Source organism: Emys orbicularis, chromosome 1 (genome assembly GCF_028017835.1).
Source record: "Emys orbicularis isolate rEmyOrb1 chromosome 1, rEmyOrb1.hap1, whole genome shotgun sequence".
NCBI classification, from domain to species: domain Eukaryota; kingdom Metazoa; phylum Chordata; order Testudines; family Emydidae; genus Emys; species Emys orbicularis.
The window spans coordinates 345,682,589-345,708,557 of record NC_088683.1 but is presented as its reverse complement, the minus strand read 5'-3'; the positions used below and the strand labels follow the sequence as shown (position 1 = coordinate 345,708,557).

Here is a 25,969-nt window from a genome sequence, read left to right as displayed (position 1 = left end):
CAAATACAAAATGGGAAATGACTGCCTAGGAAAGAGTTCTGCAGAAAAGGATCTGAGGGTGGATCACAAACTACACTCTTAGTTGATCCCTAGGCACTACTAGTTGATCCCTAGGCATGTTTACATAATAAACGTGATTCATAACAATTATTAATTGTTATTATGTGGATGATTCAAACAAAGCATCCAGTGTTAGAAATGGAGTTTCAGAATTGGTCTCAGGCCACGGGATTTTGTTGCTGACCCTTAACTAGTGGCATAAGTCATAAGCACAAAGCAAGCCTGAACATAACTCATCAGGGCTTTCATCCTTTCTTGAAATGGCTGGACTCAAAGGATGGACCCCATTTGGACAAGTGGTCATGTGATATTAATGGATAATGAGCAGAAGGCCCTGGAACTTCTTGTTCACAACTAGGACGGATAGAAATGCCGCATTTTGCTTTGGGTGTTGTTTTTTTTCCTGACAGAAAATAGTTTTTTTGACAAAACAGAAATTTTCATCAACAAATTTCCATTTTTGTCAAAACCTTTCAGGTTTTTGTTAAAAAACTGAAGATTCCAAACCCTCAAACTTTCAATTTATTGGTAGCCAAAACCCCCACATTTCTGGGTTTTGGTTTTCAACAGCCTCCTTCCCCCTCCCCAAAAAATTCAATGACACCCCAAAAAAGTACTGATGACTCCTAAAAAGGGGGGTTATTTGAAATTTTTCGCCATAAAAAAATATCATTGCTTGACCAGCCCTATCCACAACTCTCTTGGATTTGTTGTCAGCCTATTTACAGCACTGTTGGATTGGATACACCTATTCAACCAAGCCATCATTAGTAGCACCCAAGTCTCACAAATAATAGAATTTAGTACCGTCAAATTAAACTGAGGTCCTAGCAATTGGATACATTTTTGGATTTCACTAAGCTCAATGATGGTCTCAGAGCCTAACTGGAACATTACTGACTTTGAAGTTTCACATCACAATAAACATGTAGGCGTCCATATTTTGACATTGCTGTTGGCTGTATGATGATCTTTTTGCTAGCTGCCATTTAGGGCTAGATTCTTGCTTTAGGAGGCAGCATTACACAGTGATGTGTGTCCACACGTGTATGTGTGAACATTCTACCGTCTAAGGATGTAAAATTAAGCATACTACCACCCAAAGGCTGCTAGAGAGGGAGACACTGAAAGAGGAGGCCACTGATATTCTTCCAAACAGGTACAGTTGGCACTCCCCTAGCTATCATCCTCTGAGCCCCATGAGAACTCCACTATTCTGCCTGGTCAAGGCTATACAGCAATGCCAGCTGTCCTATTCCTCTTCCCCAGGTGCTCTCAGCCCATTCTGGATGGCTGCCGAACTGACAGGCTGGAGCTATATGTCTCGGTGCAATCTCATTCTAGTATTGTGCTCTTCAGCTTATTTTTATTATTATTTGTATTAAAATAACATGTAGAGGCCCCAGTTGAATTAATGACCTGTTGTATAAGGCACTTTATATAGTTAAAATATTTTGTGTGGGTATTTTTCCTGCCAAAAAAACATTTTGTTGAGAATTTTTTTCTGGAAAAACGTCCATTCCAACTAAAAAAAATTCAATTTTCCTCACAGAAATGTCAAAATAAAAGCTTTCATTTCTAATCAATATTTTGAAATGCAATGCTTTTTTTCATTTCATCTTAAAATATCATTAAACCATAAAATGGCAGGAAAATGTTATCTTATTTTGAAATGCTGATTCAAAAAAATGATTTTATTCAAACTAATTCAAAATGGTGTGCAGAAAAAACTGAAATTTTTCAGCTGAAAAATTACTATCAGAGATTTTTCATTTGAAATTTCTTATGAGAAACATTTCAGGTTTCCAACCTGTTCTAAAACACAAAGTGAGCTAGAGTCCCTGACCTTGAGAGACTATAATCAAAATAGAAAAAAGAGACAGAGTGGGGAGAAAGATAGTATTATCCCGTCTGCTCATGGAGACTTCAGACAGAGAGAGAGAGATTAAGTGAATTGCCCAGGGTCGCACAGGAAGCGTGTAGCAGAGCTGGCAACTGAATCAGGATCACCTGAGTCCAGTACCTTAACCATAGTGGTTAAACAGGGATTGTATGACATTAGTACATGGATTAATTGGTTAATATTTATAAAGCGCTGCAAAGATGAAAAACACTGAGTAAATGCTAAGTTTTATTACATTTTTCACTCAATGGGGCTCAGGGAGTCTCATGTTGCTTTGTCAGATATATTGGCAAAAAATGATGACATATGTGACAAATAATATTCTCTGGAACTGCATGAACTGTGGCTTGGAGTCATATTAGATTTGCTAGACAAAGGCAGTTCAAGAGGCAGCCATTAATAATGCACCACCATCCACAGTCACAGTAAACCCATAACATTTCATGTCAAGGATTTGTCAACTCATGGTCCTGATCTGTCTGTGTCTGGGAGGGTTAGTACTAGTCTGTTCCCAGCTCATTCATAAGAGAAGTCTCTCCCTGACTTGCCCCCAGCAGAACGGCCAGGCACAATTAAAGTCTTTGCACTCAGGGACAGCAAGGACTACACAGTGCTAGACTCTGCAATGCTTTCAAGAGCGGTACAAGAACGGCCTCTGGGGCTGTTCTGTGCTGCTTCCAGTGCAGGGCTGTGATGTTCTGCAACAATATAGCCCCTAGTGTTTCCAACTGCTGGTTCATTCCATAACAGTTTTCAGCATGATGATGATATACAGTATCATCATGCTGGGAGTTGGGTGGAATCTCTCTGAAGCTGATGAATGTAAAAGCTGCCCTTCATTCAGGACAAATGTAAGAAGTTAAGCCCTGTTTGGAGTGAGATAGCTCAAATCATAGGAGCCACAACCCAAAACATATGTCATATGTAAGGTCTATCAGAAACTGAGCTCTGTGGGTGGAGGGGTTTCACTGAGGACTGAACACAAATACAGGGAGATGGATATTGTTTTGGTGGTGGTGGTGGTGGTGGTGGTGGTGGTGGTGGTGGTGGTGGTGGTGGTGGTGTGTGTGTGTGTGTGTGTGTGTGTGTGTGTGTGTGTGTGTGTGTGTGTGTGTGTGTGTGTGTGTGTGTGAGAGAGAGAGAGAGAGAAGCAGTCAAGAAACACCATAGAAGCAGAGAAGGCAGAAGAAAACCAAGGACAGCCAGATTAACACTTGTAGCATGACCTTGAGAAAAGCTCAGGGAGAATTTTGTCAATAAACAGATCCTAACAGAGACATACCTGACTGATCCATCAACTTCTCCTACTAATGGAAACCACCACCAAGACCAAGGACAGTGGCTAATTGCTTGGGTCAAAAGGGGCAGCAATATTCAATGTACTCCTGGGGGAATTCTGCGCCAAAAAGTTAAAAATTCTGTGCACAATATTTTAAAATTCTGCAAATTTTATTTGTCAAAATAACAGTACATAATCACACCAGTTTCAATTATTTTTGTAATTTATTTCAAAATACCTATTGACGAGTATGTCTGTAACAATACAGACACAAAAAAATTCCCTCAGGAGTAGAGTATTAAAGAAACCCCTATGACAACCCAGTTCCTGTTTCTCTGCCCCTTCCCTCCTGCAGAGCCCAGCCGGGGGGCCAGACACCTACCGTCCCTCCCCCCAAGCCCAGCCATGGGCCCCTCCTAGCCCAGACACACACACCCAGAACACATCCATGAGCTCCCCTATCTCAGACATCTGCCCCCTCCTCCTCAGACCCAGCCATGGGGGCCCCAGCCCTGACACCCCCCCACCCCACTCCTCAGAAACTCAGGGATCCAGAGGGAGAAACAGCCTGATGCTGGGTCCCAGGCTTGTGTGGAGTTTACTGCCTGCCGCCGTCTCCTTCCCTCAGGGTGTGCTGGGAACTGCAGCTGCCGGGAACCCTCTAGCTCCCTCCCCCACCCCCAGTCAGTGTCTTTTATGTGCAAGCTGGGCTCTGCTGGGTCCAGCAGCCCCTAGTGGCAGCCAGCAGCACTGCAGCCCATTTCTGTGGGGGGAAGGAAATTCTGGGGAAAAAACATTAAATTCTGCATTGTGCAGTGGCACAGAATTCCCTCAGGAGTATCAATTGTACCCTTTTTTCTGTGGGTTGTTAGAGATCACACAGTTTCCCTTCACAACCCCAGCATGACCTTGCGTCTGGTTAATATATACATAACACTTTCCTTTTATGTAAAGCTAGTTGAACTGAGCCAGAGTGGACAGGGAGTCAGCAGACCTGAGTTCTATTCCCAGTTCAGTCACTGGGTGACCTGGGCAAGTCACTTCATCTCTGTGCCTCTGTTTCCCCTCCCACCCTTTGTCTGTTTAGATTTTGAGCTCTTTAGGCAGGAGCTCTCTCTTGCTATGTGTCTACAGATCTCAGTTGGGGCACTATTGTAATACAAATAACGATACACTAATTGCCAATATGAAAATACATTAAGGCTGTGATTTCCAAATATGCCTAAAGGAGTTAGACACCTGTGATTTTTGGTACCTAACTCCCTTAGCCTCACTCTAAAAGAATATTAGAGAAAGATGATTCTATGCTCAAAGATGTCCTAGGCTATGAAGCAGTCTCAGGATATTTCCCTATTCTCAAAGCCCACACGCAAATTAATTACATTTTTCACAATGCTTCCATGTTGGCAGCTGCCTGTCAGATTTTCTGCCTCTCTCCCCCTTGCATACATTACAAAACCCGTGCTGAGAAGTGTGCCAGGGCAAGCATGCACAATGCACATCTAACAGACTGCTCTGCAGCATGGAAATGTGTTGGATAGCGGGGAGGCAGCAATGCATATCCCTAGCACTTCCCAAAGGAATAACAAAATTGCTTTATTAGCAGCCATTGCTGTGCTGAAAGCCACCATGTCACAGACGGGACATCACAGAAACCAAAGTGAGCACAGTCAGGGTGGGCCAGAGGAGGGCTTGGTTAGGGGCTTTCAAAGTTCCTGGAGGCTGGTACAAGGGTGTATGACAGCAATTTTTGGAAAATATGGTTTTCATCTTAAAACTACAGTAGCTAAAGGAAATCTAAACCCCACTTTTCTCTGAGGTGTTGATTAAGCACATCTAAAGCAGAGCAAGCCAATCAGTCTTCATTATCAGAATCACTTCAGTCACGTTCAAGGTTTCCCTCCCTCCTGTGGGTCTCACAATGTAACCTCTCCTCTCTGTGTCTGTTTCTGAGGCTGTGAACTCTTTGGGAAGAGATGGTCTCCTTTTGGTTTTTCACACAGTGCTGAGCGCACTATCGATGCTGAACCAAACAGGGTTGTGGCTTTTATGGCACATCTCTGATTTGGGGGCTGGCTGTGCTGTCCCAGAGGAGCTGAGAGAGGGCGTTGTGCCTCAGGATCTCTCACAAAATGCCCCAGTACGCTAGGGTCTGTGTTTGAGAGGTGAATCATACGCCTAGGTAGTGATTTTTGGAACCATTACATCTATTGAGATAAGGTACTTCTATGGCCTCCATTATCACAGTATCTGAGCAACTCACAATCCTTAATGTATTTATCCTCACAACACCCCTGGGAGGTAGGGCAGAGCTATTACCGCCCTTTCACAAATGGGGAGCTGAAGCACAAAGAAATTTAGCAACTTGCCCATGGTCACACAGAGCAGGGAGTTGCACCCAGGTCTCCCAAGTCACAGACTAGCACCCTAACCCCCTTGGCTAAAGGCAGGGTGAGGTCCTCTGGCCTGTATTATGCAGGAGGTGAGACTAGCCCTTCTGGCCGTAGCAATCTGTCAGCTGGTGAGCACTTCCTCAAGCGAGTACGGTCAATGTAAGCGAAGGTCCCATAACATTACCACCCAAGGTGTATCTATATCCCAACCCACCTGGGGCAGTTATAGAATGGATTACTGTCCGGGCTACATATTATGCAAACAGTTAGTGATTTTAAAAGAAAAGGTTACTTTGCCTTCAGGCTCTGCTGAGAGAAATCTCGTTGTGAGAGAAGAGAGCTCTCTCCACAGTACAGTTGATCCAGACGAACTCTGATACAGACAACCAATGTGACCCTGAATTTCCTTCCCACCGTACCTTTGCGGTCATAGCTGCCATAATTGATCATACTGTAAAAATCACAGGAAAACATGGTATTTTTCTCACCCACATGCAGGCAGCATCTATTCATCAAAAAAGAAATGATCTATGGTTGTGATGTATATGCTTATGGGCCCTTGTGCACCTTAATAATGACAAGCTCAGAAGAAATAAATTACAGAGCACAGAAGTACGATCCATATAGGCAATCCAGCAACCTCTGTGGCCATCCATTTTAATCTACTTGGACACTATATTGTTATCTTTTTCTTCAGGGGAAACTAGTTATTAAACTTTGGAGCAGCTGGCATTTGTACCATCTCTTATTTCAAGCGATTTCCCCTTCCTTTCTCTCCATCCCCCCAGATGCAAAATGTGGCTTTGTTGAACCAAATAGAGATAAGACCTTTCGGAGGATGATTCTTAAGTTAACAATTTATTCATGGAACACAGCGTTGCATTTATAAATCCTTATTTCTCCTCTTTTGGAAAGCAGGTTATGTCATAGTCCCCCTTATATGTAGTTTGTCTTTTACACACTATAGGAGGACACAATTCTGATCTTACTGGGTGTGTCTACACAGCAAAGAAAAACCTGTGACTGTGCCATGCCAACTGACTCAGGCTTGCGGGACACAGGCTAGAGGGCTGTTTCATTGCTGTGTGGACTTCTGGGCTCAGGCTGGAGCCTGAGCTCTGCGCCCCTCCCTCCCTGCACTGTCCTAAAGCCCAGGTTCCAGCCCTAGTCCGGAAGTCTACACAGCAATAAAACAGCCCTGCAACCCGAGCCCAAGCCAGCTAGCATAGGCCAGTCACAGGTGTCTAGTTGCTGTGTAGACATACCCAGTGACACTGGTGTGAATTAGGAACAACTACCTAAGCAAACAGAGTTACATCATTTTGAAAATGAGACGAGAAAGAGGCTCACAGTTGTATCTATATCAAGGAACAGAATCTCCTCCTACACTTCTGTGGAGATACTGCTGACTTGGACTCATTTAATAAACAGACTGTTTTGAATAGGAAAAATGCTTGAGTTTAGTTCAAACCTAGCTAAAGTGTTCTCTAAGCCTGACAAACTCAACCTTTTCCTAATACAGGTGCAGGGTAATCTTTAGCTTGAATGTTACGAATGAAGTAGTAGGTTCCTGCTAGTCTATCCGATGGCCCTGATGTATCTTAGAATAGTATTCTATTCCATATAGGGTCTTACAGGATACACAACACTGCAGTGTCTGAGAGCCTTCCAGTAGTGCATTAAGTGACACCTGTCATGTATGGTTCATTGTCTCATCCTTCAGTTAAAATCCATTTTAAGGTGTTATGCTGCATCTACACTCAGGCCTGGTCTACACTACGAGTTTAGGTCGACTTTAGCCGCGTTAAATCGAATTAAGCCTGGACACGTTTACACGACGAAGCCCTTTCTTTTGACTTAAAGGGCCCTTTAAACCGGTTTCTTTACACCACCTCCGACGAGGGGATTAGCGATAAAATCGGCCTTAGGGGGTCGGAATTGGGTTAGTGTGGATGGAATTCAACGTTATTGGCCTCCGGGAGCTATCCCACAGTGCTTCATTGTGACCGCTCTGGACAGCACTCTCAACTCAGATGCACTGGCCAGGTAGACAGGAAAAGCCCCGCGAACGTTTGAATTTCATTTCCTGTTTGCCCAGCGTGGAGAGCACAGGTGACCATGCAGAGCTCATCAGCACAGGTAACCGTGATGGAGTCCCAGGATCGCAAAAGAGCTCCAGCCTGGACCGAACGGGAGGTACGGGATCTGCTCGCCATCTGGGGAGATGAATCAGTGCTGGCCGAACTCCGAAGCAGTAAAAGAAATGGCAAAATATTAGAAAAGGTCTCCAAGGCCATGAAGGACGGAGGCCATAACAGGGACGCACAGCAGTGCCGCGTGAAAATTAAGGAGCTAAGGCAAGCCTACCACAAATCCAGAGAAGCAAACGGAAGGTCCGGGGCTGAGCCGCAAACATGCCGCTTCTACGCGGAGCTGCATGCCATTCTAGGGGGTGCAGCCACCACTACCCCAACCGTGTGCTATGAGTCCCTCACTGGAGAAAGACACAGGGAAGCAGGTTCGGCGGACGAGGAAGATGAGGATGGAGAGAACATAGATAGCTCACAGCAGCAAGGAAGCGGAGAAACCGGTTTCCCCAACAGCCAGGATATGTTTATCACCCTGGACCTGGAACCAGTAACCCCCGAACTCACCCAAGACCCTGTGGGCACACAGGGGACCTCTGGTGAGTGTACCTTTGTAAATATTACACATGGTTTAAAAGCAAGCGTGTTTAATGATTAATGATTAATTTGCCCTGGCAATCGCGGCCAGTACAGCTACTGGAAAAGTCTGTTAACGTGTATGGGGATGGAGCGGAAATCCTCCAGGGACATCTCCAGAAAGCTCTCCTTCATGTACTCCCAAAGCCTTTGCAAAAGGTTTCTGGGGAGGGCTGCCTTATCCCGTCCGCCATGGTAGGACACTTTACCACGCCAGGCCAGTAGCACGTAGTCTGGAATCATTGCATAACAAAGCATGGCAGCGTATGGTCCCGGTGTTTGCTGGCATGCAGACAACATCCATTCCTTATCGCTCTCTCTTATCCTCAGGAGAGTGATATCATTCACGGTCACCTGGTTGAAATGGGGCGATTTTATTAAGGGGACATTCAGAGGTGCCCCTTCCTGCTCTGCTGAACAGAAATATTCCCCGCTGTTAACCACGCGGTGGGGGGGAGGGGTGAAGTGACCATCCCAGAGAATTGGGTTTGTGGGGGAGGGGAGTTAGTTGGGTTTGTGCTGCATGTTAAACCTGAAACCGCAGCCCCTCCTTTTACATTGCAAACCCATTTTAAATGGCCAACCCAACGGGTGCTTGGTATGGTTAATGAGAGCAGTACTGTTTTAAACCATCCCCACTTGTTAACAAGGTTAAAAAAGCCAAAAGACTGTGTCTTACCATGGCTGCCTGCAAGCTGAAATCTGTGGCCTGGCACTGCGTGAGTGATCTCTCACACCAAACCTGCAGGCTCTCAATATAAGAGGAAAAATGCGACCTTGTAACGAAAGCACATGTGCTGTGTGATGTGAACAGCAAAATCTAACGTGAAAGACTGTACCCATTGTTCTCTAAAATGTATCTTTTTAACCACCTCTCCCTTCTCCTCCACCAGCTGCAAATGTTTCACCTTCACAGAGGCTAGTGAATATTCGAAAACGGAAGCGAAGGACGCGTGACGAAATGTTCACTGAACTACAGACTGCCTCCCACGCTGACAGAGCACAGCAGAATGCGTGGAGGCAGTCAATGACTGATTTTAGAAAAGCCCAATATGAGCGAGAGGAGAGGTGGCGGGCTGAAGAGCAGAGGTTGCGTGCTGAAACGCGGGCTGAAGAGGAGAAGTGGCGTCAGCTTGTAAACAGAAAGCAAGAGTCGATGCTCCGGCTGCTGGAGCATCAAACTGATATACTCCTGCGTATGGTTGAGCTGCAGGAAAGGCAGCAGGAGCAGAGACCGCCGCTACAGCCCCTCTGTAACCAACAGCCCTCCTCCCCAAGTCCCATTGCCTCCTCACCCAGACGCCCAAGAACACGGTGGGGGGGGCTCCGGCCACCCAGTCACTCCAGCCTAGATGATTTCCAGAGCAATAAGTTTTAAAGTTTTAAAGTGCAGTGTGTCCTTTTCCTTCCCTCCTCCCCCACCCATCCCGGGCTACCTTTGCAATTATCCCCCTATTTGTGTGCTGAATTAATAAAGAATGCATGAATGTGAAGTAACAATGACTTTATTGCCTCTGCAAGTGGTGCTTGAAGAGGGGAGGGGAGGGGAGGGTGGGGTGCTTGGTTTACAGGGAAGTAGAGTTAACCGGGTGGGTGGGGGTGCGGAGATTTCATCAGGGAGAAACAAACAGAAGTTTCACACCATAGCCTGGCCAGTCACAAAACTAGTTTTCAAAGCTTCTCTGATGCGCACCGCGCCCTGCTGTGCTGCTCTAACCGACCTGGTGTCTGGCTGCGCGTAATCAGCGGCCAGGCGATTTGCCTCTACCTCCCACCCCGCCATAAATGTCTCCCCCTTTCTCTCACAGATATTGTGGAGCGCACAGCAAGCAGCAATAACAATGGGGATATTCTTTTCGCTAAGGTCTGAGCGAGTCAGTAAGCTGCGCCAGCGCGCTTTTAAATGCCCAAATGCACATTCCACCACCATTCGGCACTTGCTCAGCCTGTAGTTGAACAGGTCCTGACTCCTGTCCAGGCTGCCTGTGTACGGCTTCATGAGCCATGGCATTAAGGGGTAGGCTGGGTCCCCAAGGATCACGATAGGCATTTCAACATCCCCAACGGTTATTTTCTGGTCCGGGAAGAAAGTCCCTTCCTCCAGCTTTCGAAACAGAACAGAGTGCCTGAAGACGCGAGCATCGTGTACCCTTCCCGGCCAGCCCACGTTGATGTCGGTGAAACGTCCCTTGTGATCCACCAGGGCTTGCAGCAGCATTGAAAAGTACCCCTTGTGGTTTATGTACTCGGTGGCTTGGTTCGCCGGTGCCAAGATAGGGATATGGGTTCCGTCTATCGCCCCACCACAGTTTGGGAATCCCATTGCAGCAAAGCCATCCACTATGTCCTGCACGTTTCCCAGAGTCACTACCCTTGATATCACCAGGTCTCTCATTGCCCTGGCAACTTGGATCACAGCAGCCCCCACAGTAGATTTGCCCACTCCAAATTGATTCCCGACTGACCGGTAGCTGTCTGGCGTTGCAAGCTTCCACAGGGCTATCGCCACTCGCTTCTCAACTGTGAGGGCTGCTCTCATCCTGGTATTCTGGCGCTTCAGGGCAGGGGAAAGCAAGTCACAAAGTTCCATGAAAGTGCCCTTACGCATGCGAAAGTTTCGCAGCCACTGGGCATCGTCCCAGACCTGCAACACGATGCAGTCCCACCAGTCTGTGCTTGTTTCCCGGGCCCAGAATCGGCGTTCCACGGCATGAACCTGCCCCAGTAACACCATGATTTCCACATTGCTGGGGCCTGTGCCTTGTGAGAGGTCTATGTCCATGTCAATTTCCTCATCACTGTCGTCGCCACGCTGCAATCGCCTCCTCCTCGGCTGGTCCCGGTTTTGCTTTGGCATGTCCAGGCTCTGCATATACTCCAGGACAATGCGCGTGGTGTTCATAGTGCTCATAATTGCCACGGTGATCTGAGCGGGATCCATGATCCCAGTGATAGCTATGGCGTCTGGTCTGAAAAAAGGCGCGAAACTAGTATCTAAAGACCAGGGGAGGGAGGGAGGGAGGGAGGGGCGAGTGACGACATGGCGTACAGGTACAGGGAATTAAAATCAAGAAAGGTGGCTGTGCATCAGGGAGAAATACAAACAACTGTCACACAGAATGCACACACACCCCCCCCAGAGATTGAACTCCTAAGCCTGGGTTTAGCGGGCCGTTGATTTGACGGAGGGAGGGGGGAAGGAAATGAATACAGAACAAATCTATTTTTTACATCTTAAGACGACAGTGCAGCATGACTGATAGCCCTCGGCATTTTCAGGGTGCTTGGCAGCAAATACTGGGCGCTTACCAGTATGACGATGACGGATACCAATCATAATATACTATTTATTGCCAAAAGGCAAGGGGTTGCTGCTGTGTAGCAATGTAGCCCTACGTGTGCCAGCCACATGTCTGCCAGCACCCAGATCGCCCTCGGCCTTTTCTGGGTGCTTAGCAGACAATACTTGGCAGAAAATAGTATACTACGACTGATAGCCATCATTGTCCGACGAGGACGGTTAAAGGCAAGGGGTTGCTGCTGTGTAGCAATGTAGCCCCACGTGTGCCAGCCATATGTCTGCCAGCACCCAGATCGCCCTCGGCCTCTTCTGGGTGCTCAGCAGACAATACTTGGCAGAAAATAATATACTATGACTGATATCCATGATTGTCCGACGAGGACGGTTACCAGTCGTAATAAACCATCTACTGCCAAAAGGCAAGGGGCTGGTGCAATGCAGCCCTACGGCTGCCAGCCCCACAGCTACCAGCATCCCGATCGCCGATGAAGGCTACCACTCATGCTGCACCATCTACCGCCAAAAGGCAGTTAGCTGCTGCTGCTGTGTAGCAATGCAGTCCCACGTCTGCCGGCACCCGGAAGACATATGGTGACGGTGAGCTGAGCTGAGCGGGCTCCATGCTTGGCGTGGTATGTTGTCTGCACAGGTAACCCAGGTAAAAAGGCGCGAATCTATTGTCTGCCGTTGCTGTGATGGAGGGGGAGGGGCCTGACGCAATGTACCCAGAACCCCCCGCGGCACTGTTTTGCATCATTCGGGCATTGCGATCTCAACCCATAATTCCAATGGGCGCCGGAGACTGCGGGAACTGTGGGATAGGTACCCATAGTGCAATGCGCCGGAAGTCGACACTAGCCTCGGTACTGTGGACGCGGTCCGCCGACTTCATGCAATTAGAGCATTTTATGTGGGGACACACACAATCGGCTGCATACAACCGGTTTCTATAAAACCGGCTTCTATAAATTAGACCTAATTTTGTAGTGTAGACATAGCCTAAGAAAAGGGTCAAGTTTAGGCCAGGCTTAGCATGCATTAGCTAAGCCAGGCCACTTTTACTCATCAAGGTGAGAAGAGACTCTTAAGAAGAGAGCCTGATTCTCTATTTAGGCAATAAATGCATAACAATTATTATTGTATAATGGCTTGCAAAATATTCTGCTGCAAACTGGGACCCCTTTTGCATCCATAGGCACACCTCAAAAGGCTTAGAGTTTGGGAAAAGTTTGGATACGCACCCAGAATTTCAAGTGCTTTTGCATACATAATAATAGACCAGCAATTCCACGACAGCTGGGTTCCTTGTGCTATTTCCAGCATATCTGCTCCAAGAAGTGCAAAGGTATGAAAAATGAGGGTTAAGTGGGAGAAATTACGGTAATTTGAACACTGGAGCTTTAAAGAATGTTCACTTTGAGTTCAGTTCCTGAAATGAAGATACACAGGTTCCTGGGAGCAGGGCTGGAGGGAAGGAGTTATATTTTCTGGAACTCCCTTGTCTTCTTTAGTTGAGCATACCCACATCCAGCTAAAAACAAAACTCTGATTCGGATTCTCCTCCAACTCGCATCCTTTCTGCACTGGTGTAGGACTCTGGCCTTCAATCCAGTTACACTTGACGTCCACCAGTGTACGTGCAAAGACAGTCATAGCCTATCATTAGGTACCATTTCCCAATTATAATAAGCATACTCATTTGAGCCAAATTTTTGTTTGGGAGGAAGGGATAGCTCAGTGGTTTGAGCATTGGCCTGCTAAACCCACCATTGTGAGTTTAATCCTTGAGGGGGCCACTTAGGGATGTGAGGCAAAAATCTGTCTGGGGATTGGTCCTGCTTTGAGCAGGGGGTTGGACTAGCTGATCTCCTGAGGTCCCTTCCAACCCTGATATTTTATGACTACTGGTCAGAGCACTCCCATGTCTAGGTTCAGCACAAATTGTATTTTTAAAAGCCAAGATAAACACAAATGTTTTATATCTTTGAGTCTGGATGTTCCACCTTTTCAGGGATGTGTATGCAGCTTGCTGTCAATATCACTCTACCTAGATATTTAAATTTCCCATAGTATCTGAATATTACCTGGCTTTTTTGGGTAGTCTAGTCTGCAAACAAACAAACAAAAGACAAAAACACCACACCAAAAAAACTCCCTTGGTGGGAGTGGGGGGAGGGAAGAGAGTAAAATAGTTTTTCTGGGATACATGGTCAACCTGTGTGGATAAATACTGTACACAGAGATTTACTACCATAATATTAGGTATGGGAGACCCTCTGGTGGGCTAAAAATATGATATTTGAATTTTTTTTTGTCCAGTACACATCTTAAAAGAAAAGCTTCTGTTTTTCTGTGATAACTGTTCAGACTCTTGGAAACCTCAGCTGGTTTTCTAACAAAAGCCATGTGCAATGTCTTAATTTTTAATTATGCACTTGCCTTGTGGTCTGTGTAATCTGTCGACAACCCGACTGAGAGTCCCCATGGTGCCCAATAGACAAGTTAAAAAAATTACGCTGTAATATACTGTGGTTCAACTTCAAAACATCAGCAGTTATAGCTCGCCATTCACCAACAGTTCACCAGATGACACAGTGATACCTGAGATACCAGTTTCCCCCAGTGCCTAGAGTATGTTCACCCTGCAGTCAGAGATGTGACTGCAGCACATGTAGCCATACCTGAGTTAGCTTTGATCTAAGTAGCTTGAACAACAATAACAGTGACATCATGGCAGCACAGGCTAGCTGCTTGAGTAAATACCCAGTCTCTACTGCTGCAGCTTCACAGCTATTGTTATTTGAGCTAGCTAGATTCATAGATTCTAGGACTGGAAGGGACCTCGAGAGGTCATCGAGTCCAGTCCCCTGCCCTCGTGGCAGGACCAAATACTGTCTAGACCATCCCTGATAGACATTTATCTAACCTACTCTTAAATATCTCCAGAGATGGAGATTCCACAACCTCCTTATGCAATTTATTCCAGTGTTTAACCACCCTGACAGTTAGGAACTTTTTCCTAATGTCCAACTTAAACCTCCCTTGCTGCAGTTTAAGCCCGTTGCGTCTTGTTCTATCCTTAGAGACTGGGGCTAGGTCTACACTACCCGCCTGAATCGGCGGGTAGAAATCGATCTCTCGGGGATCGAATTATCGCGTCTCGTCAGGACGCGACAATCAATCCCCGAATCGACGCGCTTACTCCACCAGCGGAGGTAGGAGTAAGCGCCGTCGACGGGGAGCCGCGGAGGTCGATTTTGCCGCCATCCTCACAGCGGGGTAAGTCGGCTCCGATACGTCGAATTCAGCTACGCTATTCGCGTAGCTGAATTTGCGTATCTTAAATCGACCCCCCCCTGTAGTGAAGACCTGCCCTAAGGTGAACAAGTTTTCTCCCTCCTCCTTATGACACCCTTTTAGATACCTGAAAACTGCTATCATGTCCCCTCTCAGTCTTCTCTTTTTCAAACTAAACAAACCCAATTCTTTCAGCCTTCCTTCATAGGTCATGTTCTCAAGACCTTTAATCATTCTTGTTGCTCTTCTCTGGACCCTCTCCAATTTCTCCACATCTTTCTTGAAATGCGGTGCCCAGAACTGGATACAATACTCCAGTTGAGGCCTAACCAGCGCAGAGTAGAGCGGAAGAATGACTTCTCGTGTCTTGCTCACAACACACCTGTTAATACATCCCAGAATCACGTTTGCTTTTTTTGCAACAGCATCACACTGTTGATATTTAGCTTGTGGTCCACTATAACCCCTAGATCCCTTTCTGCCGTACTCCTTCCTAGACAGTCTCTTCCCATTCTGTATGTGTAAAACTGATTTTTCCTTCCTAAGTGGAGCACTTTGCATTTGTATTTATTAAACTTCATCCTTTTTACCTCAGACCATTTCTCCAATTTGTCCAGATCATTTTGAATTATGACCCTGTCCTCCAAAGCAGTTGCAATCCCTCCCATTTTCGTATCATCCGCAAACTTAATAAGCGTACTTTCTATGCCAATATCTAAGTTGTTAATGAAGATATTGAACAGAGCCGGTCCCAAAACAGACCCCTGCGGTACCCCACTTGTTATGCCTTTCCAGCAGGATTGGGAACCATTAATAACAACTCTCTGAGTACGGTTATCCAGCCAGTTATGCACCCACCTTATAGTAGCCCCATCTAAGTTGTATTTGCCTAGTTTATCGATAAGAATATCATGCGAGACCGTATCAAATGCCTTACTAAAGTCTAGGTATACTACATCCACAGCTTCTCCCTTATCCACAAGACTCGTTATCCTATCAAAGAAAGCTATCAGATTGGTTTGACACGATTTGTTCTTTACAAATCCATGCTGGCTATTTCCTATCACCTTACCCCCTTCCAAGTGTTTGCAGATGATTTCCTTAATTACTTGCTCCATTATCTTCCCTGGCACAGAAGTTAAACTAACTGGTCTGTAGTTTCCTGGGTTGTTTTTATTTCCCTTTTTATAGATGGGCACTATATTTGCCCTTTTCCAGTCTTCTGGAATCTCTCCCGTCTCCCATGATTTTCCAAAGATAATAGCTAGACGCTCAGATACCTCCTCTATTAGCTCCTTGAGTATTCTAGGATGCATTTCATCAGGCCCTGGTGACTTGCAGGCATCTAATTTTCCTAAGTGATTTTTAACTTGTTCTTTTTTTATTTTATCTGCTAAACCAACCCCCTTCCCATTAGCATTCACTATGTTAGGCATTCCTTCAGACTTCTCGGTGAAGACCGAAACAAAGAAGTCATTAAGCGTCTCTGACATTTCCAAGTTTCCTGTTACTGTTTCTCCCTCTTCACTGAGCAGTGGGCCTACCCTGTCTTTGGTCTTCCTCTTGCTTCTAATGTATTGATAAAAAGTCTTCTTGTTTCCCCTTTATTCCTGCAGCTAGTTTGAGCTCATTTTGTGCCTTTGCCTTTCTAATCTTGCCCCTGCATTCCTGTATTGTTTGCCTATATTCATCCTTTGTAATCTGTCCTAGTTTCCATTTTTTATATGACTCCTTTTTATTTTTTAGATCATGCAAGATCTCGTGGTTAAGCCAAGGTGTTTTTTTGCCACATTTTCTATCTTTCCTAACCAGCGGAATAGCTTGCTTTTGGGCCCTTAATAGTGTCCCTTTGAAAAACTGCCAACTCTCCTCAGTTGTTTTTCCCCTCAGTCTTGATTCCCATGGGACCTTACCTATCAGCTCTCTGAGCTTACCAAAATCTGCCTTCCTGAAATCCATTGTCTCTTTTTGCTGTACTCCCTTCTACCTTTCCTTAGAATTGCAAACTCTATGATTTCATGATCACTTTCACCCAAGCTGCCTTCTACTTTCAAATTCTCAAGAGTTCCTCCCTATTTGTTAAAATCAAGTCTAGAACAGCTTCCCCCCTAGTAGCTTTTTCAACCTTCTGAAATAAAAAGTTGTCTGCAATGCAGTCCAAGAATTGTTGGATAGTCTGTGCCCCGCTGTGTTATTTTCCCAACATATATCCGGATAGTTGAAGTCCCCCATCACCACCATATCTTGGGCTTTGGATGATTTTGTTAGTTGTTTAAAAAAAGCCTCATCCACCTCTTCCACCTGGTTAGGTGGCCTGTAGTAGACTCCTAGCATGACATCACCCTTGTTTTTTACCCCTTTTAGCCTAACCCAGAGACTCTCAACACTTCCATCTCCTATGTCCATCTCCACCTCAGTCCAAGTGTGTACATTTTTAATATATAAGGCAACACTTCCTCCCTTTTTCCCCTGTCTGTCCTTCCTGAGCAAGCTGTACCTATCCACACCAACATTCCAATCATGTGTATTATCCCGCCAAGTTTCAGTGATGCCAACAATGTCATAGTTGTATTTATTTATTAGCACTTCCAGTTCTTCCTGCTTATTACCCATACTTCTCGCATTTGTATATAGGCATCTAAGATACTGGTTTGATCTTGCCTCCCAGTTTTGCCCTGATTCTCCTTTCTCTCTGCCATTATAGCCCACTCAGATATGTCTACATGTGCTGCAATCACACCTCTGATTGCAGTGTAAATATACTGTTAAGAATAAGAAATACCTGTGGTGACTTTATAGTATCTGATGACAAGCGCTAACTATGTAAATGGGGACCACTGCATGACACAATGCATGCCAGAACTGGACTGTAGTTAAATTCTCCCTCCATTTGTTTTCCTTTTTCTTTCCGTTTTAGAAAGAATAAAAGCTGTAAATTCCAAAGGAAAATACACCATTCTTGCTAGATCTATTTTACTAAATGCAAAACCTACAGTATGTTTGTGGTGTGACATTGATGTAAAACTGTTGAGAGGTGAATCTTTTGTAGATTTGAAAGCCAGAAAGGATGATTGTGATTATCTAGACCAGTGGTTTTCAGTCGGGTGTTCCGCAGACTATGTCTAAGGGGTCCACACAAGGTGACTATGAAAATAAAGTTTCAGATTCCAGAAAAGGCATTCCATTTTTCTGATCAAAAGTATGTGAATACCCCCATCTACAGGTCAAAACCCAGAAGTGTTGTCTTTACCATAGAAACCTGCATTTAACACCCTTTCTCATGCTGCGTCAAATGCTCTGCTGAGCACATGCAACATTTATAGTTTAATTCTGTTCAGCCAGTTTTCAGTCTAAGGGCTGGTCTTCACTACGGGGAGATCGACACTGCTGCAATCGATGCAGCAGGGGTCGGTTTAGCAGGTCTAGTGAACACCCACTAAATGGATGGCAGAGCGCTCTCCAGTCAACTCCAGTACTACACCTCTCCGAGAAGAGTAAGTCGACTGAAGAATGTCTCCTGTTGACGCTGCACAGTGAAGACACCCGGGTAAGTCAACCTAAGCTACTTCTACTTACCTAAGCTACATTATTCACATAGCTGGAGTAGCCTAACTTAGGTTGACTTACCCAAGTAGTGAAGACAAGCCCTAAGATTTCTATGGTAGGAGTCCACGAACCACAGTTGGAATTTCCAAAGGGGTCCGCACCTCCATTCAAAATTTTTTAGGGGTCCACAAATGAAAAAAGGTTGAAAATTACTGATCTAGTCTCACCTCCTGCATAACACTGGCCATAGGACTTCCCTGAATGACTTCCTGCTTCAAGTCCAATAACTGTGCTTGAACTACAGCATGTCTTTTAGAAAAACATCTAACTGTGATTTTAAAATGTCCAGTAACAGAGAATCCACCACAGCGGAGGACTTACAAGGGAAATAACTTCTCCAGTTATTCTACATCACTTGTTCCAGGTTTTAAGATTCTCTCCTTGTACACAATATGTTCTTGTGCACAACATGTTCTAGGAGAGCACATTATTTAACACCATAATGAAATTACATGCAGCAATGCAGTTTATGCTATCCTTTATCTTTCTCACTGGCAGCAAATGTGACTATTTTTATCATACGCTTATTCATTTTCTTGAATCATTGCTTCATTAGCCATAATCTGTGCTGCATATATTATTCATGGAACAATACATATCCAGCAATTTTTTTGGGTGGCTTTTTTTTTTTAAATCACCATCAAATGACTCGTCTTCCTCCTCCCCCTGCCCCCGATCCCCTAAACCAACCTTCTTAAAATTAATTTTCCACTAAGGCTCATTTCAGTTATTTTTCTATAATCTGGTATGTATTGGACAGTGCTACAAGGAAAAGATTCAAATCCATCTGATATGTAATCACAGGAAAATGTTATATTCCTGCTTTTTATGGATGGGTTTAATTTTCTTTGTACGGGAAAGGTCTGCCCCTTACAACTCACCGTATCAAAGCTCTTTGCAAAAGCAAAGTACATTTCAACAGAACACAATCATGCATGAAAATTCAAACAATTGAAGTGTCAACCTAGTGGGAGTCTTCATTACCTTTCATCTTGGGGAATCATTTACCATCCCTTTTCACCTGGTGATGCTGAGGCACCTGGATGTTAAGTGACCTTGCTGAAATTCACAGAGCAGGTCTGTGGCGAAGTTCAGAATAGGATCTTAGAAATGTAAAGCTAGAAGGGACCTTGAGAGGTCATCAAGTCCAGCCCTGCACTGAGGCAGGACCAAATAAACTTGGACCATCCCTGACAAGTGTTTGTCCAACACGTTCTTAACACCTCCAGTGATGGGGATTTCACAACCTCCCTAGGAAGCCTATGCCAGAACTTATTTACCCTTAGTTTTTCCTATTATTATTAAAATGGTACTAAATGTCTGTTTATGAATTCAGTTATTTTGCTACAGTAATAACAACACATTGCACATATATAGCATCGGTCATCGGAGAACCTTAAATCATTTTAATGAGGCATGGTGACATGGTGTGGTGATTTCCTCAAGGTCATGCAACAAGTCATTAGCATAGCCAGGAAACAGAAGTCAGGTCTCCCGACTCTCAGTTCCCTGCTGTACCTACTAGCCCACATTGTCGCTGGTTACACTATATAAGAGACCAGATTCTGTCAACAAAGGCAAAATGCAAGTGTGATGTATTGATTTGGTGGGAGATCTCTCCTTGGGGCAGGGACCACCTTTTTGTTCTGTGCCTAACACAATGGAGTCCATGATTAGGGCTCTAAGGTGCTACCATAATACAAATAATAATATTCAAAGGCATAAGCATTGTTTGGCCGGTTGTTGTGCCTTTGAAAAATCTCCCTTTTAGTTTGTAAAACTGCATATTGGTTAGAGCAAGGTTTTCCAATGACTCGCAATTTAGGTTCTGAACTCAAGACACCTTACAAAGGCTGGATGTTCAGAACCAAGGTGCTCAGAAACCCATAAGGCATCCCAGGCTGAGCATTCAAAAACTAAGGCACCCATAAGTTGAGACAGCCACCCACCCACCCACCTTCAAAAATCCTGGTCTTAGTTCCTACTTCTGTCTAAAGATACTGCTATGGTTTCCAGTACCATATGTATATGAGCACCTCACAACTTCTCTATGAGACAGAGAAGTACTATTATCCCATTTCACAGATGGAGAACTGAGACACAGAGACTAAGTCATGTACCCAAGGTCTCCCAAGCCCTAGTCTAGTGTTCTAACCACAGAACCATCCATCCTGCATGGTTTTGCACATTTATTTAGTGGTCACTGAACCTCTTTATGTTGCAAACTGTTTTCTGGAAGTTTAAGCTGATCAGAGTTTTTATTCCAACTTCCTTTTTTTGTTTAAATAGAAGTTAAAGTTTTGAAATAATTGTTCAATTTTGTCAATCTGATTGCCTCAGCTGAGCATTATTATTCTGACAAGAGAGTTCTTCTAGACAAGGCTGATGAAATTAGCTAAAAAGATGAGAGCCACAAATGAAGAATTTAATCAAGATTAATACCTTCATTTTGGGGGGTTGACAAGGTGGATGAACACTGCAACTCTTTCATCTATTAAATTGTTTGGTCCTAAAAAAGAACTGAGGTTCTGGTCCTAGTTCTGCCTGGTTGGGAGAGAGCTTTAATTTGCTGGCATAAGCAGGATGTTTCTGAATTAAAGTCAGCCATTTTTCTCCGATGATGAAAGGTGCAACTTGCATGCAGAAACCTTGTGTAGCTTAAAGACATGTTAGTGCCGAGTTCAGCTGTTGGGGTAGTCTGGAGAAACCCTTTCCCTGAACTGATAAAGATTAAATTACCTATGGTAGAAATACACATCCCCCAACTAATGGCCAGGGCATAGAGCATTCTCCACAGCCCCTCACCAGTCACTGTAGCTGGATTGAAGTGTGACTCACAGCTCTGTCTTGCACCTTCCTGGTGGTTCCAACCTCTGAATCCCTGATCCCGCCCCTAGCTTGTCCCCAAAGTTTGCCTCTGCAACAGCAATTTCTAAGCCAGCATGGAGCCCTCCTCTCCCATATGTAGTGGGTGGACAGGCTATCCCTTGTATCTGATCACTCCCTTCCCCATTCAAGGAGATTCCTGAGCCGTCCATGAGCATGCTGCTAATGTGTGAATTTCCCCTTGTGTGACTAGATTATTGCAGTGTAGGCACCTGGAGATCAGGACAGGGATTTCAGACACAAAACCTAACATATTGAAAATATGTAGGGACAAAATTAGAAATGCCAAGGCACAAAACGAGATCAAACTAGCTAGAGACAAAGGGTAACAAGAAAACTTTCTACAAATACATTAGAAGAGGAAGACCAAGGACAAGGTAAGCACATTACTCAATGCGGCGGGGGGGGGGAATAATAACAGAAAATGTGGAAATGGCAGAGGTGCTTAATGACTTCTTTGTTTCGCTTTTCACCAAGAAGGTTGGTAGTGATTGGATGTCTAATGTAGTGAATGCCAGTGAAAATGAGGTAGGATCGGAAGAGGCTAAAATAGAGAAAGAACGAGTTAAAAATTACTTGGACAAATTAGATGTCTTCAAGTCACTAGGGCCTGATGCAATGCATCCTAGAATACTCAAGGAGCGGACTGAGAAGATATCTGAGGCATTCGAAAAGTCATGGAAGACAGGAGAGATTCCAGAAGATTGGAAAAGGACAAATATAGTGCCCATCTATAAAAAGGCAAATAAAGACAATCCAGGGAATTACAGACCAGTCAGCTTAATTTCTGTATCTGGAAAGATAATGGAGCAAATAATTAATCAATCAATTTATTTGCAAACATCTAGAAGATAATAATGTGATAAGTAACAGTCAGCATGGATTTGTCAAAAACAAATCATGTCAAACCAACATGTTAGCTTTCTTTCACACAGAAACAAGCCTTGTGGATGGGGGGGAAGTGGTAGATGTGGTATATCTTGATTTTAGTAAAGCTTTTGATACAGTCTCGCATGACCTTTTCATAAATAAACTAGGGAAATGCAACCCAGATGGAGCTACTATAAGGTGTGTGCAAAAGTGGTTAGAAAACCATTCCCAGAGAGTGGTTATCAGTGGTTCACAGTCATGCTGGAAGGGCATAACAAGTGGGGTCCCGCAGGGATCAGTTGTGGGTCCGGTTCTGTTCAATATCTTCATCCATGATTTAGATAATGGCATAGAGAGTACACTTATAAAGTTTGCGGATGATACCAAGCTGGGAGGGTTTGCAAGTGCTTTGGAGGGTAGGATTAAAATTCAAAATAATCTGGACAAACTGGAGAAATAGAATGAAATTCAAAGTACTCCATTTAGGAAGGAACAATCAGTTGCACACATACAATATGGGAAATGACTGCCTAGGAAGGAGTACTGCAGAAAGGGATCTTGGGGTCATAGTGAACCACAAGCTAAATATGAGTCAATAGTGCAACACTGTTGCAAAAAAAGTGAACATCCTTCTGGGATGTATTAGCAGGAGTGTTGTAAGAATTACTTCTCATGTCTGTCTTCCGCTGTACTCTGCGCTGATTAGGCCTCAACTGGAGTATTGTGTCCAGTCTGGGCACCACATTTCCGGAAGTATGTGGACAAATTGGAGAGAGTCCAGAGAAGAGCAACAAAAATGATTAAAGGTCTAGAAAACATGGCCTATGAGGGAAGATTGAAAAAATTGGGTTTATTTAGTCTGGAAAAGAGAAGACTGAGAGGGAACATGATAACAGTTTTCAAGTATGTAAAAGGTTGTTACAAGGAGGAGGAAGAAAAATTGTTTTGCTTAACCTCTGAGGATAGGACAAGAAGCAATGGGCTTAAATTGCAGCAAGGGAGATTTAGGTTGGACATTAGGAAAAACTTTCTAACTTTCAGGGTGGCTAAACACTGGAATAAATTGCCTAGTGAGGTTGTGGAATCTCCATCATTGGAGATTTTTAAGAGCAGGTTAGACAAACACCTGTCAGGAATAGTCTAGATAATTAGTCCTGCCATGAGTGCAGGAGACTGGACTAGATGACCTCTCGAGATCCCTTCCAGTTCTATGATTCTATGAAATTAACAGCTGCGTAGCGTAGAGGGGATCAAACTCATGCCGAAAAGGCCCAAGCCATGGCTCCGTACCTTACTGACCTACCTCAAAAGACCTCATGACCTCCTCCTTGGCACCCTAAGGCTTTGGTGTGAACAGAAGGGATCGGAGCCACAGAACAGCTTCTCCCCGTACCACTCAACACCTTGTGAATTTCTGAGCAGAAACCTGCATCAGATTTTAGCAGAATTAACTCGCAGGTTCCCGTGCGGAGGATTGGGGGGTAGGGCTAGTGTGTACCTTAATGCCACATTTCCTAGTTTTCAGAGGTTTATGTTGGTCTTATGTTAACTTTTCTTTCCTGGTTTCTAGAAGGTTAAGCATAGGTACACTCACTGTTCTGGAAGGGTACAAAGCACTGCTGGTTGACCTTAATTCTGCATTGACAAAGTTTTAAACAGGGAATTTCCCCCCTTTTTTTATTTTGAGGAAGTGGTGGGAATGAGGAGGTCATGACTGAGGATCATCTTTTAGGGGGCAGAGAGAGGCTTCCAGGAAATACCCATTGTCACTCAACTATGACCTCTGCCCTCCTCCTGGCCCATCCATGCCCCCAGTAGGACTACAGGGGGGAAGGCAGGTGGTAACTGATGGTCTCTGAGGAGAAAGGAGAATGGAGGAGAGCCCCATACCAGCAAGGGAGCTAATATAGGGAGAAGGGCTCTGTACAAGCTTCAATGGCACAGGAGAATTGGAGAGATGTAAAGTGACCCATTCTTCTCAGACAAATCAGAATACCCCATGGAGATGAATGCCGCCTGACACAACAGTTCTAAGTGTGAACTAACCCATTCATCTCAATAGGTGTTCTTCCTCCCCGCCCCCCTCATACTGTCAACCCAACCTCTGTTAAATATGAATGATCAAGACAATCTCTCTATGCATGTGGATTTAATAAAATAAGGTCCTTAATGGGGGCTGGAGGCGCTATATATTAGGAATCTCTTGACCAAATGACTCCAAATTTGTACCAAGAAGTATACCCATTCTGAGAATCTCACTATGCACAATGATTCTAGAGTATTTTAAAAATTAAAAGATGCTCCTGTTACCGAGGGGGGGGGTGTATTCTTGGGAACCCCTAGGTCAAATTACCCCAAATTTGCATCACAAACTGTATACTAGCCTCCATTGTGGCATACCAGTTTTCAAGGCAATCAGTTATGCTTGTGGATTTTAGAGCATTCTGACTATTAAAATCAGCTCCTTATTGAGGGAGAGAGGGATGGGGGTTATCTGAGGACACCATTGACCAAATGACCACAGCTCATACCGCTACTCCTAATATGCCACAGCAATATTATGGTGGAGTGATAGTATCACCACAGTTAAAATGAAAATCTGGTGCCACCTTAACAAGAGGTGAGAAAGGTGGCCAAACATTCTGCCCTTTGGGTTAGAGTATCATTTGTAAAAGTTTATTGTAGCTTTTCCACTGCTTACTTTTATGTAGCAGTTTGTGGGGTAAAAAATATCACTGGAAGATTTCTATGATTGTTTTTAAAAGGACCCTGGCCCACGTGACTACATTTTTCTAGTGCCTGACATTTCCTTCACACCCCTTTCCCCAAGAACTCTATGTGTGATCCCTTGGTTTGTGTAGATGAGATGAGTAATTGTGAAAATGGTGTCTGTGTTTATTTTTCGTGATAAACTTAAGTTACTGCTGTGTGTCTGTATCCTGGCACTGTATCAGACAATGTCAACCTTACCCCAGTCCTTAGAATAGAACTTTTCCTGGTGCTCAGCAACCCCTTTTGGTCATGCTGACATCAATGAGAGTCACAGCTACTTACTTTCCTCCAGTCAGTCCCACTGTTCAGGAAATGGATGAAGACCCTACCACATGATTTCATTACCCTAATGCTGCTGCTTACCACAAACTTTTGTCCTCCCTCTATTTATTTAATGTCATTTTCCTAGATGATACTTCTTAAGTAAAATCTGAGCATGCATGTGAATATCAGAGCACTTTGAAATATCAGCTCATAAGCCAGAAACTTTGTTCCTGGAGCATAATCTCCAGAAGGAGCTCCTACAGAACTGAGCAATAAATATGCACAATACATTCTCAGAAAGCTACCAGGACTCCAACTCACAGTACAGTGCTGCTGTTCGGGTTCAGTGGCCACAGCATGGCGCCCTGAGCTTTAAGAACCATGACATTTTGATATCACCTGATTTTGAGGGGGGAGGGGCTGTATGTCAAACCACCTTGTTCAAACCACCTCCAATTTGGACCACTAACACTGCCCCAAGCCATCACGATGCCCAGCAGTTTTCAAGACAATCTAAATAAGCATGTGGATTTTAGACCACTTGGAGAAATCAGTTGTTCAAGAGTAAGCTAGTCTCAACCTTAACTATAGTGCTACCACCCTGCTATAATAAAT

At 44.5% G+C, this 25,969-nt stretch overlaps 1 protein-coding gene across 1 annotated transcript in view; it reads left to right on the top strand.

Annotated features, from left to right (window-relative positions):
- TYR (tyrosinase) overlaps positions 1 to 25,969 on the top strand; it is an 85,849-nt gene that overhangs the window by 45,589 nt on the left and 14,291 nt on the right. The gene's annotated exons all lie outside the window — the stretch shown is intronic.